The 13,197-nt window shown below is 40.4% G+C and overlaps 1 pseudogene; it reads right to left on the reverse strand.

The window, feature by feature from the left end:
* LOC108873083 (contactin-associated protein-like 4) overlaps positions 1 to 13,197 on the reverse strand; it is a 102,463-nt pseudogene that overhangs the window by 10,141 nt on the left and 79,125 nt on the right.

Genomic DNA, 13,197 nt, shown 5'->3' on the forward strand with positions numbered 1-13,197 from the left:
CTGTGTTGCGTTTAAATGAGAACTAATTATTAAACATTTGATACCACTCCATAATACCAGTTTATTAGGCAGCTTACTCTAGTATCAGCTTAAGCTCTTAAAGCTCAGGAACCTAAAGTTTCAAAAGATACCAAATATGTTAGACTACATCTAACATATTGGGAAATGTTTATAAAATGTAGATATGTAGAATTTTCACATCTTGGATAGCCATAAAAACATGAAGTCTTGGTTTTGAATACTTAACTCAGTGTTATCATGAATAACATCATGAAGTATCAGTGAGGAGTTGGAACGAGCTGATAAAGAATATGAACTGTCAGACAGAGAGAAATAAGATGATTTTTCAAACACTGAAGTTACTAAAGGGGAATAGAGAAAAAACATGGATAGTCTTATTATATGACCCTGAATTTGGGACAACACACAATTGGGTACCACAATTTCGCATCTTTACACTTTTGGATTACATAACACAAAGATTTGGGGATTTAGGGGCACAATAAAAAAAAATGCATGTATGCCTTTAACTGAGGCTGGGATAAATTGTGGCTATAGCTAAATTTTAGCACTGGTTAGTTATATAGACTACACAAGGGTATCTCGGAGCTGATGGCTATATCTATTTCCGCAGTGTCTCTCCATGATGGCCCCAGGTGCTGGTGGGGGATTGGTGTACCTCTGTCGCAGAAAGCTCCGGTATAAGCAGACGGGCCACAGTTGCAGGAAAAGCTGTTGGATCTCTCCACACAGCGTCCCTGGTTCTGACATAGGGAGCCATAACTGCTGCAGTGGCCTGGACAACCCGCCTGAACCCCGGGGGTGATCTTGGCTCTCTCCTCCAGGTCCAGGGTGATGCCATTCAGCTGCAGAGAGCGAATACAACCCCGAAAGCCCTTCTGCCTGGACGCCGTGCCTCCTGAAGATACATGCAAAGGAAAAACTGCAGCATTTAGTCTGTTTTTCTCTTTATCTCCTCATGTAGGCTACACATACTGTATAAACTGTATAAAATTTTTTGATTATGTGGTTAATCATGTAGTCCAACAACAAGACAGAAAAGCAGTGAATATTAAAAAAGCTAAAACGGATGTTCACCATTTTGCTTGATAAATTACTTGAAGCAATGAATCTATTATCAAATTGTTGCAGATCATTTTCTCTCAGTAAACTAACTGACTAATCATTTGTGCAGCACACATATTGTCCTGTATCTGTGAATCATTGCTTTTCCCTCATTTTGACTGCAGAGAATCTCACAAAGAGGTTCAGTCTTTAAAAGCTTAACCTTCAAGTGCCAGGAACTGATATTTTGTGCGACTACAGCGTGCCTATTCAAAACCCTGTGACAACCTAAGGCAATTTTAAGCCACCTTTCTGTTCTCCCCACAATTTATTTTTTGACTGATAAATGGTAGGAAAAGAGTTTGAAACATTTTGATTTTTGGACAATATAACACTTAAACCATTAAAAATCTTTTGGTATGGGTAATCATGTCAAGTTTCATTTTCTTTAATGTGTCTTTCTCACAGTTTCCATTCATATCTGAATTGTATAAAAACCAATGGTGAAACTTTCATTATGTGACACTTACTGATATCTCATTTTATCAACAGCTGAACATACTCTGTATCCCCAGAAACAAAGATTTGTCACCACCCTTGTAGTGATTTTTTTAAATGATGAAGTGATGAAACATAGTGAAACACAAACTGGCAGGTGAAAAATTCAAGGAGTTGACTTTTTCCTGTCTGTCTGCCAGCCAAGTATCATGGTGATTGTTGATCTCTGGAAAGTTGACGAGCTGTCAGTCTCTCTGACAGCTGGCTGGCTGACTGTGACAGGATTTTTTTTCCCTTTCTCTGGCAGAATTTAAACTCCAGAAGTTATTGTTTTCCGACTTCTCGCATTACAACCTCCAACTGTCCTCAGAGTTCAGGCTGTGCAACATTATAATTGTCTCAGAGTGCCAAACTGGCAACCTCAAGACTGTTATGATGAGATAAACAGCTTTCCAGGACTGCAGAGTTGATGAGGCTCATATCAGAGCCCAGTTTCATCAGGAGCTGACAGGAATGGACTACCTTAAGTAATGGACTCGGTTCAAACACTGTACCAAGGTTACTGCAAGGAAACTGACCACTCCAAACCATCATCCAGAGGATATTTCTAACAATTTGTGGAGATTTTTCTCTCAATCTATTACGTGTCTATAGTATTACTTCCATAAAGTGTATAACAAGAATTGCTTGATGTAGCTTAAGTCTGTCAGTTCCAATGTGCGTCAATGCTCCCTGTACACTACGAACTAAGATGAGAAACAGTGCTTTAGTGGGGAGTTTTGCTGAAGGGTTCAGGTTCTGTGACCATCTGCTTACTTCAAAAGGAACAAAAGAGACAAAGATGTAAAATTACCAGTCACCCTTGGGTCAACGTAAATGTACTGTACAAGCACAGGGTCATTTTGTATTTCGTGTGGGTGTGAGAAAGAATGATACAAAATGGGTAAAAGAAAGAAAGTGAGAGGATGGAAGAGATACAGACTAGTTTAACATGGGGTTCTGGAAGTTAATGGAGATGTGTCCAGAACTGCTGCAGAAATATAATCAAAAAGATCTGAATATTGGACTGTTTTTTTTAGCAATTAAAAGGCAGCAGTTATCTGACAGAAACACACACACACTCACCTATAAACAATTGGCTGTTCAGCTGCAGGTGTATGTGTCCATCAGCAGGAGCCTCCTGTGTGGCAGCCGGGAGCTCGTCGAGGCGAATCGATGCCTCTTTAACATTGCGTTCAGCTCGAATGCGATGCCACCTGTCATCGTTCAATGGGAAGCCAGCCTTCACGCCAACCTCCAGTGGACCGTTGCCCACATCGAAGGAGAAGAGGACCTCAGTAGAAGCTACATAAGGGAAGGCAGATAATCACAACTCACTGTAAATAGTCAGTAACATCCCTTTTTACCACCCAATCATCTTGTCTTCCCTGTCTCCCTGCTGCCTGTTGTTGACTTGTTCCACCTGTAGACAGGCCAGGTGTTGGCCAGTGCTCAAACACACAAATATACACACACACAAAGGTGTGCTCAGGCATAAATAGAGTATACACACGATCCTGTTGCATTTCTTAAAGTGTATGATTCAGTTGTTTTATCATCCCCCAGTTCATGAACTGGTTTAATTTGTAGTTTTAAAGCAAAAGCAAAAAGGTAGAAAAGTAGAAAAAAGCAAACAGAACAAGATGTAGTTCTTTAGAGCCAAGTAAAATCACTAATGATGTCGCCCTATTTGCATGACAGAAATTGTTGCCAGCAAAGCACACTGCACACACCTGTTCATATTGCTCAAACTGAATCTGTGTGGTGTTCTCATTAATAGCTAGACTATAAAGGGCACTTTATGTTCACAAACTCTATCTTGTCATCTGTTTTTCAATTGTTACCCTTTGACCAAGGACCTCTCTGACACTCTTACTCCCTGTAAGAGTTTCACCATCTGTGGAGGGAGACAATGAAGTGATTTTTGCAGAGGCAGCTCACATGCTGATGAGCTTTACTGAAACTCTGATATGGAAAAATATATTCAGACTCAGACTCAGACAGTGATGCAAACAAAAACTGACACAGACTAACTCATAAGGGTGTCACACTAAAGAGCAGTTATCATAGCAACCAGTTACAATGCTGCTGGACATCTAAACTGCTCTGACCAGCCGCAAAAATAAATTTCCACTTAAGAGCAAACAGCTACAAGGCCAATAAGCTCTCTGATATAATGACAAGCTACAATCAATGTGTTTGCATGACTGAAGTAACTACATTAATGTTTATTTACTGTAGTAACTAGACCTTTCAACTCTCATAGCTAAATTTCTGTTGGTGATATGGATATCAGTCTAAACGTTGGTGACAAATACATGTTTCTTGATCCACAAATAAAAACAAGATTTACAAATCTGTGTAATGATTTGTGAGGAATTTATGATGTTCACAAAATTTAATCTTCCAATTTCAAACATATACAAATATGTTACAAATAAATACAACCCATCCTGAGTAAATGTCAGTATTCTACAAATATTTACAGAATGTTGAATGAGTATGCACAGATCGCCTGATAGACGTGGGATAGCTTTCTTTATGTTTGGGTTCTTTAACCTCTCTCTGACTTACCATTCATGCTGGGGTAAAACTCAGATGTCTGTCTGTCTTAAATATGGGAAAGGTACTGTATATGTTTAACTGGCTTTCAGACAAGGGTCTTCGATGTGTGCATAAGCAGGAAAAAGGCTTGAGAAAGAAAAATTATCACTATGTGAAAGGATGGAAAAAAGAGTGCGTTTTGTATGTTTGCATCTTAAGCCTGACTAAAACTGAAACTAAAATAAATAAGTTAAAAATGTAGATAATAAAGAAAAACTGTACTGCAGAAGCTGTCCTCATTTAGCACTGCCAGTCTAAAAGCTGCAACTTCATCACTGTGTATTACCAACGATCATTAAATATGCAGCCACTGGTTCAAGGGGAGAGATCAGACGGCCAGCTGCAGCATTAAACCTGATTTCTTCCATAACCTAGTTTCTTGTGTGGATATACTATATAGTCTGTCAGAAAGAGTTACCTGTACCTCTGTTTCTATCACGATCAGTTACAGTGGTAGACTACTTTTAATAAGTAACAAAATGACACAACATTTTATCAAAGAGCTGTTGTCATAAAGGGCAGCTACAACAGCACACACTCTCTAACAACCATGAAGTGTTACAGTACAATGATATTTCAACACCAGTGCACTACAATGATACAGAGAACGATAAACTCTGGTAGTGGAAATGTACTGCAGCGGGCTGGAACAACACCACTGACACTGCAGTGATTTCCCAGAGGAGGAGAAATAAATGGTGGGGTTGGTGGAAAAGTATATATATTTTTTAGGGACCTGAGATGGAGTTCCAGGCAGGACCACCCCTCTGAGTTCAGCCCAGACAAAACTTTTACTAACAGGATGATCCTTCCTGCTCAGGTTGTACCCACATTTAAGTGTAGACTAACCTGAGAGGTTTTACTTACAGCTGAGTTCAATCCGAATGAAGTCTTTGATGCCCAGGTTTTCCAGGAAGACACCAGAGGATGAAGTGGTTTTAAAGAGGAAGGATATGTCTGCGCTCAGCTCTCCGTGGAATGTGGGAAAATGGAGGTATGATGTCTCCTTGTCAAAAAATGCAGCGTTCCAGACATTTTCTGCAGCACACATCATGGTTTTGAAATTACAATAGCAGATCAAAGAAATTTGTTTGCAATTGAGATTTTACAACATTAAAATTCTTTATCATTCAAATACTGCTGATGTTTGGGCAGAATTGTACTGTGACATGACACACACACAAAAGTACAAGGTGACATTGATGGCTCTTCACTGGACTTACTATCTCCATGGCAACGAAGAGGTCCCACCCTATAGGCGCTTTCTGAGCCAGGCCTCTGAACATCACCCAGCACCAGAGATCTCACAGGGAGCGTGTCCTTATGGGTCAGCAGGCCTGAGTCATTAGCCCTGGATGAAAGAAAGGGAAGAAAAAAAGCAGAACAACAATTTTAAGAAGAAACCACAAGACTACAGGAGGAAAAAGAAAAACTTTTATTACAAGCACAAGATGACAGACAAGAGAGAGAAGACAGCGTATAAAAAATAGTTTATCATTATCACTGAAGAAGAAAAACAGGAAGAAGAGGGGAGATGATCAAGGAGCAAGATGGAAAAATAATTATGACCAGCTGTGTGACATCACTGAAACAAAGAGAAGATGGACCAATCATTATGAACTTCCATAAGATAACTAATATTTTTTATGTTTACAGAGCATTATGAGCATTGTAAACATGATCATCTGACCACTATTACCTACCTACTAGTCCATTTGATTCAATATCTTATAGTATTCTTAGCAATAAAATCAGGTAAGGCAAATGTTTTGCAGCAGCATACTTCACGGTTATGTTGTCTTGTAATTGTTAGTAAGTAGTAGTTAGTTAATCAACAGTACCATTCATTGTGGTCAGCATCGCAGTTGCAGTGGTGTTTGGGGTCCACACAGTTCTCCTGTAGGCTGCAGGCACACTGCTGGCTGCCTGGTGTAGCCCCACCCCAATGCGTCTGCGCCTGTCCTTCACCTAGACCTCCCATCCACCAGCTGAGTGGAGAGCCATCTGAAACAGACACTTGTTTTTGTCACTTGTGAGGAACTTATATTCACTCACTGCTGGCTTTCCCCAACTTTAACCATGAATGCCAAAGTCCCACATCCCCACCTTAACACTAACAGTGATAAAAGCCTAAATGGTTTACTCTGTGCGGACCATCTTTTCAGTCCCAGATAGGAGGTGAGTCATGATTAATCACAAATACAGACACCTTCAGACTTACTGACGGTGTTTCTATGTGGTGTCACAGAATGTCAACTTCTAACCTGGTGTGTGGAGAAGTCGTGATTTCCTGCAGTGATAGGTCAGTTCCTGCTCACAGTGCTCTGATTGGCTGATGATGGCTGCCAGCTGCTTCTCTTCAGATGCATACTCAAAGTGAGCTGAGTGCCGACTCTTCCCCGGCGATGGTCTAACTCTGGTCAGTTCTGTGTTATTGTGCTGAATCACTGTCCACTGTCTTGTCCTCTGGTGGAGACAGAGACCAAGAAAAAGACAAAGGATATATTTTTAACTTTTCATTTCTATTTGTGTGTGTATAAGAAATTCACCTTTAAGATGTCATACTCTGCAGGACTGACAGGCAGCAGATACAGGCAGGATGAAAGAGAGAGAGGGAGAGACTGGACACCAGGGGCTGTATGGTGTGTTTTGATGTGTGTGTGTTTTGATGTGTGTGTCAGCTACCTGTCATGTTGCAGTATATTAGCTGAGGTCTGATGGGTCCGCTGCCATCCACATCAATGTAATAATACCCCGATGTGTTCCCTTTGTGTTTGTATGCCTCACAGGACTGCTCGTAGATCGCTGAGGAGAGAGACAAGCATTATCATCATCATCACTATCACAGCCATTTATGTTCATTTTATCCTTACTTTTTCTTGGATAGGTGTTTTTATACATTTTTACTGTCACAGGGACTTATCCCCACAGGTTTAAATTCTTCTTTCTCTTTTCTTCTTTCTTTCCCTTTGTTTCTCTTCTTCTGTCTTTGGTCTCTTTTAGCATTTTACAGGTTAAGCATGACTGCAAAGTACAGTGGAGATGAGAGTAATATAACTCTTTTCCAAAGCTTCTTCCCAAAACAGATCCACACTGACTCTCCTCTCCACAGGAGAGGACAATACAGGACACTATACAAAATATTTTTGGAAACCATGAAAGGAAACCAGTAAAGCAGCAGAGGTATTAGTAGTATGGACTTCAATGAGTATAACATTTCAGCTTTGAATATTGTACTCTTGTACTATTACTTAAGTGTTGTAAAAACATGCTGTCTTCACTGGGTCTTTATAACAAAACATTTATACTCTATTAGAGCATATCTATACTGTACATGAAAACACAATAGTCAAAAGAACTGGATGGAGACAAAAAAACCTTTTTAGCCTTTTTAATCTTCCACCCTTATTCCTACTCCTCCTCTAAATCCCTTTCTCGTTGTGTTGATTTGTTTCCCCTGGACTGAGACTTCTTAGCACCCACACAGTGATGATTGGAGCAGAGAGGTTTGATCTCAGCCTAACCTTCTGCTCCAACAATGTCTGCAGGGCCCTGACATTAAAGGCAGCAGGTTGTCTCATTACAGGAAACATGTGGACACAAGTGTGCACACAGAATCCATTCTGTATTTTTGACCTTTGAAGAACAATAATCGCCAAAGCGTTAGGCCCTTACAGCTGTGACAGGTTGCTCCATTGTAGCTGGTGCCAGTGCAGTTACAGTGAAAGGTGCTCCATGATTGACTGCAGCTGCCTCCATGCTCACAATGACTTGGAGAACACCTGGGAGAAGGAGACAGAGGAGCCAACATTCAGGGTTATACAGAGATCAAGCCACTGCAAATTCTCACAGCTTTTTGTGAAAATAGCATAAATTCTAAAACAGACTGCAAGTTTAAAAAATGCAGTAAAGATTAAACTTCTCAAAAGAATTAGATGAGAAGAACACAAATTAGATACACCTTCATCAAGTGTAAGCTCTAGGTTAACCTGGTTTAGCCCTGCAGTTCAGGGTAACTGTATCCAATAAGGAGGTAAAACAGTTGTGGTAAGGTTTTCCCGACGGCAAAATAACAAAAACTTTCTGCTTTGGCTAGGACTAATTCACTGCCCTAACTACTTCCTTTTTACGCGTCTACTACCTCTTTTATCACCTGAAACAATGACACATGGTGAAAGTATATGCCACCCATTGCAACGCTGTGGATCTTTTGTGTGTTTTTGAGAGGTGTAAGGCACAAAGGCATAAGCAATATTAGAATCTGGCTAAACAGATGGATTGTTTTTGTGCTGGTTTTACCCTTTCAAATCATTTGTTGACAGTAAGTCAATGATAAAATAGCATCTTTCTTATCCTCAGAAAGAGGGTTTCTCTGGCATCTCTCCTCAACACTTCATACTCCTTAACATTTATGTTTGACAGCATAAATGTTGGATTGACAAGAAAACTGTAGACAGGAGGAGTAAATGTCCTTCTTTCCTTCCTTCCTTCCTGCCACGGCTGTGCATCAGAACGCTGCATTGAATCCCTTTGGGTGAATATATGTGACTACATGTGTGTAAAGTAGTCTGAAGTGCTCAGAGGCATATCCTTAAACTAATAACTGTTGAAACGGGGTCACTCCAAAATGTTCCTGTCATCTAAAGCATCTTTCTGATAGCACTGAATGGAGCAAAGCTCTGAAAACAATGCTTGCACATACTGCTTAATTTTTTCCTTCTCGTCTTCCATGGACATGACTGTTTTCTGTTTTCCTGCTCATCGGTGGTGTGTTTGTGGGAAGTCTGCAGTGATTTCTCTGACTGGACAATCTTGGTGTTATTACTATACTATACACACAGTGAAACACATTTGAGCAAACTCTGCTACTATTAACTTGGACTTTTTTCCCTCTCAGTGTCAGGATTGTGTTGAGTGGAGCTGGAAGTGGCAAGCAAAACAAGGAAAAGAGGAGGCATAATTCAGAGTGAGAGGAAAGACAAAATGATGGAGGTACTCCAGAGAGAGAAAGAAATCCAGGAAGGGGAATTAAGGTTGAGAAAGGGATCGAAGTGGAGGAAGGAGTGAGGGAGCAACAAAGGGGATCAAGGTTGGGGTGAATGGAGCTGAGCAGTGACTGGGTAAACATATTAGGAAGGGGAAATGAGGTCAGCGAATTGTGAATGCAGAGAGACTGAAAGAGAGAGGGAGGGCAGCATATATGTTTAATCTTTTAGTCAGGTGGGAAATACACTGTTAGAAAAGGCCTTACTCAGCAGGTTTGTCAGAAGGCAAAGTTTGGTTTTTAGCATCATTTGTGTGTTCTTTTTTATTTAAAAGTAAGTTGGGATGGAGGCAGGTGCAGCACTTTGTATTTACTCCACTACTTTGTGCTTTTAAATATATGCATTATAAATTCTGGCAGTCCATTGTTGCCTTGTTTACATGAAAACATTCATATCTAGCAAAACATATGCCTTTTTGCTGAGGCACAGAGTCCACTGATAAATTTGGTATACACATGATCAGTCAACTAGCACATATTTCTGGAGAGTATACTGTAGGTTGGAGGTGGGAGAGGTGTAAATCAATTTTTCAACTTGACATTTTATTGAAACAAAAGCTGCTTGGTGGATAAAATGTATGCCACTTACCAATAGCTCTAATGATTTGGAAAAAAGGTCTGATGTCATGTTCTGAGAGCAATGCGTTATTGCTCACGCACAAAACAACATTGAACTGACACAGTGGAGCTCAACTTGACATTTTCTGCATTACAGAAAGAGAAAAGAGACATTAGAGGCCATGGTTTCGCCAGTGTTTGATGACACGGAAATGTCTAAAATGTCTAGACTATTGATTCTGTCCAATGGTGGTAATGGGTTTTTCAGTGTGCAACATTTGTGTTGGTTCAGCAGACTTTCAGTCTCTAGCATGTACGTCAGTCATGTTATATATAAACTCCTCAAAAAAAGTTTGCAACTTTATTTTGGTCAATTATTTCTCCCTTTTAATAATACCAATTGGTGTTGTATTATATATTGTTGGAAAGCCTGATTAGTCACCTTTACAATGAGGTATAACTTGTAAGGATCATGCTTCTGTGGAATGAGCAACACAGCTAAACATGTGGGTAGCGCCCCCCAAAAATATGCCAAAATCCTCTGCAATATTCTCCTGTTGGTATTCACTCTAGTTTTGAGTTGCTTGGTGGATTGGATGATTGCACTCTCCCACAGTAATAAGGAAAAAACAACACATATTGGCCATTTTTACACGTTATTCATTTTACACTGTCAGGGACCTTAGTAGCGTGTGGAAGATCCATACGCAGCCACAACAGCTTGGCACCTCCTCCTCATGCTGGTCACCAACCTGGTGTGTGTTCAACTGGGTTGAGGTCTGGACTCACGGCAGGCCATTCCACTCCCAAATTCTGGAGGTACTCTGTGATGTTCCTGGCTCTGTGGGGGGGGGGGGCACTGTCATCCTGAGGATGGAGTTAGGTCCTAGATTCTGGAGATATGGGATCACCACTGGCTCCAGAATCTCATGCCGATATCTCACTGCACTGAGATTGCTTTCAATGATGACAAGTTCTGTTTTGCCTGTGAGAGAGGTACTGCCCCACACCATCACACTGCCCCCATTGCAAGATGTCAAGCGATCTGTGCAGCACGCATGTTTAGCTGTGTTACTCATTCCACGAATGCACGATCCTTACATGTTGTACCTTGTTGTAAAGGTGACTAATCAAGCTTACATCCAACGATATAAAATACAATACCACAATATAAAATAATACCAATTGGTATTATTAAAGGGGAGAAATAATTGGCGAAACAATGTTTCCAAACTTTTTGAGGAGTTTATATTTAGTCAGGTGACAAAGAAAAAAAAAAGTGTCTTAGTAAGGTGCTGGGCCACCATGAGCTGCCAGAACAGCTTCAGTGCTCCTTGGTGTTGATTGTACAAGTCTCTGAAGTCTACTGAAAGGGTGGAACACAATTCTTTGTGTTTTCCTTTAATTTGCCATCAATTTACACATGTATACACTTGTTCTCTAGCTGCATTTTGTGTTTATCTAAAATGAACAAGTTAATTGCTAGCAGCAATAAACAGAATCATAGGGCTCCAAAACCTTCTTTTGTTGAGGCATTTTTAATGGAACTGTCCACATTAAGACATTTAAGATTTATGACTTGAGTTTGGAAGATGCTCTGTAAACTGTGCTTCACACAGAGCAGCGCAAACTTTTATTCACAACACTTTAAAATTGGTTAAATTGGTTGGGGGTAGCCTGTTTTGGAAAGATAACTGGAGTCCTGAAAATAAAAACAATACAAACATGGTAATAATGATGATGATCATCTGGCAACAACAACTTGAAAAGCAGAAGCAGAAAGCAAACCGGCAAATGAGAAATGTTTTTCAAACATGGCAATATTCTCTATCCACTAACAGTAACTTAAGATAATATCCCAGAATTCTTACACACTGAGACACAGCGGCAGTCAGGGCCAAACAGATAAAAGGCTGGGAGCAGAATGGCAACTTGGCAGCAATCAGCAGAAAAGACAAAAATAGTTTTCTCACTGTGCTCATTTCACTCTGGTCTCTGCTGAACAATAAGTCTAAATGTTATGTGTGTGTGTGCATGTGTGCCTCCTGGATAGTGTATTCTCTCCATAGCAGGACATATAAGGTCACTGCCTCACACAAATAAATCACATTTTCAAGAAACAAAGAAAGCAAAACCACATTACAGCCCTGTGAGAAGAGGCTCCACCTCATATGATGCTAAATGACAAAAAATAATAGGATTTTCTAGCAAGGAACATTTTAGTAAACATTGAGATTGGAAGACTTTTGGCATAATTCCCTCTGTAGCCAATCCACTGCTGTCTAATAATCCATATGTAACCCCATTTCACAGAGAACCAGTCACAGAGCCTTCAGAGGGAGATTAACAGAATTTACAACAGAAGGCTGACAATAAAATCAGCCATTTTTACATTATCCTCTTCTAGCAATGCCATTTAACACACAATTTGTATGTATTGTCAATACATAGAATAATATGTGCCAAACAAACCTTTCATGGGTAAGTAACGGTAAAAGCAAATTAGCATTTGCTAAGTTCTGACCTGTCAATGATGCCGCACATGTCAATCTGCAGGTGACTGTAGTTTCCCATCAGCCTCTGCTGCACCTTGATTAAATCCACCTGCTGGTTGTCCACAGTCAGCAGACGCAGACAGCCCTGGAAAGCTTTGAAGGGGTTCATACACTCCTGGCTGCTTCCTTCAGCAGGGCAACCTGCATGTGAAAGAAAAGATCAGTCAGTGAATGCAACAACGCAGAGGAAAACATGCCATCCAGCCTCAACCTGAAAAACTGATTTTGACATCACAATATACTGTACTGATATGATTCAAGTTTAAAATACTTCAGCTGAATAATTATTAGATATGATTAAAAACTCACAAGAAAGGAGACTCAGATTTATGCATGTGATGTTTTTGTTCATCCCTCTCTTACCACCAAAGAAAAGTTGACCTGTGGCAATAAGAAATGAGGGACTGGCATGAGCAGTGGCTCCTTCATCTCCGTCCACTGCGATGGTCAGACGTCCTCGCCTGGAGATCAGCTCCACAGAGTGCCACTGACCATCATTCAGAGCTGAACCTGAAGACACACACAGATATATGTACATATCATTGACTATCTTTATTTTAATGTAACCCTTTAATTCAGTTTTAGTTGCCCTTTAGCATTATAGTTCTTCAGTCTAGATCTGCAATGAATCTGAATCTTATTGATCTCAGAAGATAAATTCTCTGTGATTGTTGTACTCCATGTAGAGGTCCAATGGTCAGGCTCAGCAAAAGAATAGTCCTGCTGGAGCTGGCAAGGACTCTTTGCCAAGATGTATGGCAGCAGAAGGGTTTAGACCCAAATCTACTGGCAGAAGGATGTTCTCCCCCGTCACCACCAATTTCTTTCTGGCTT

The sequence above is a fragment of the Lates calcarifer genome, linkage group LG16_LG22 (genome assembly GCF_001640805.2).
Source record: "Lates calcarifer isolate ASB-BC8 linkage group LG16_LG22, TLL_Latcal_v3, whole genome shotgun sequence".
NCBI lineage: Eukaryota > Metazoa > Chordata > Actinopteri > Centropomidae > Lates > Lates calcarifer.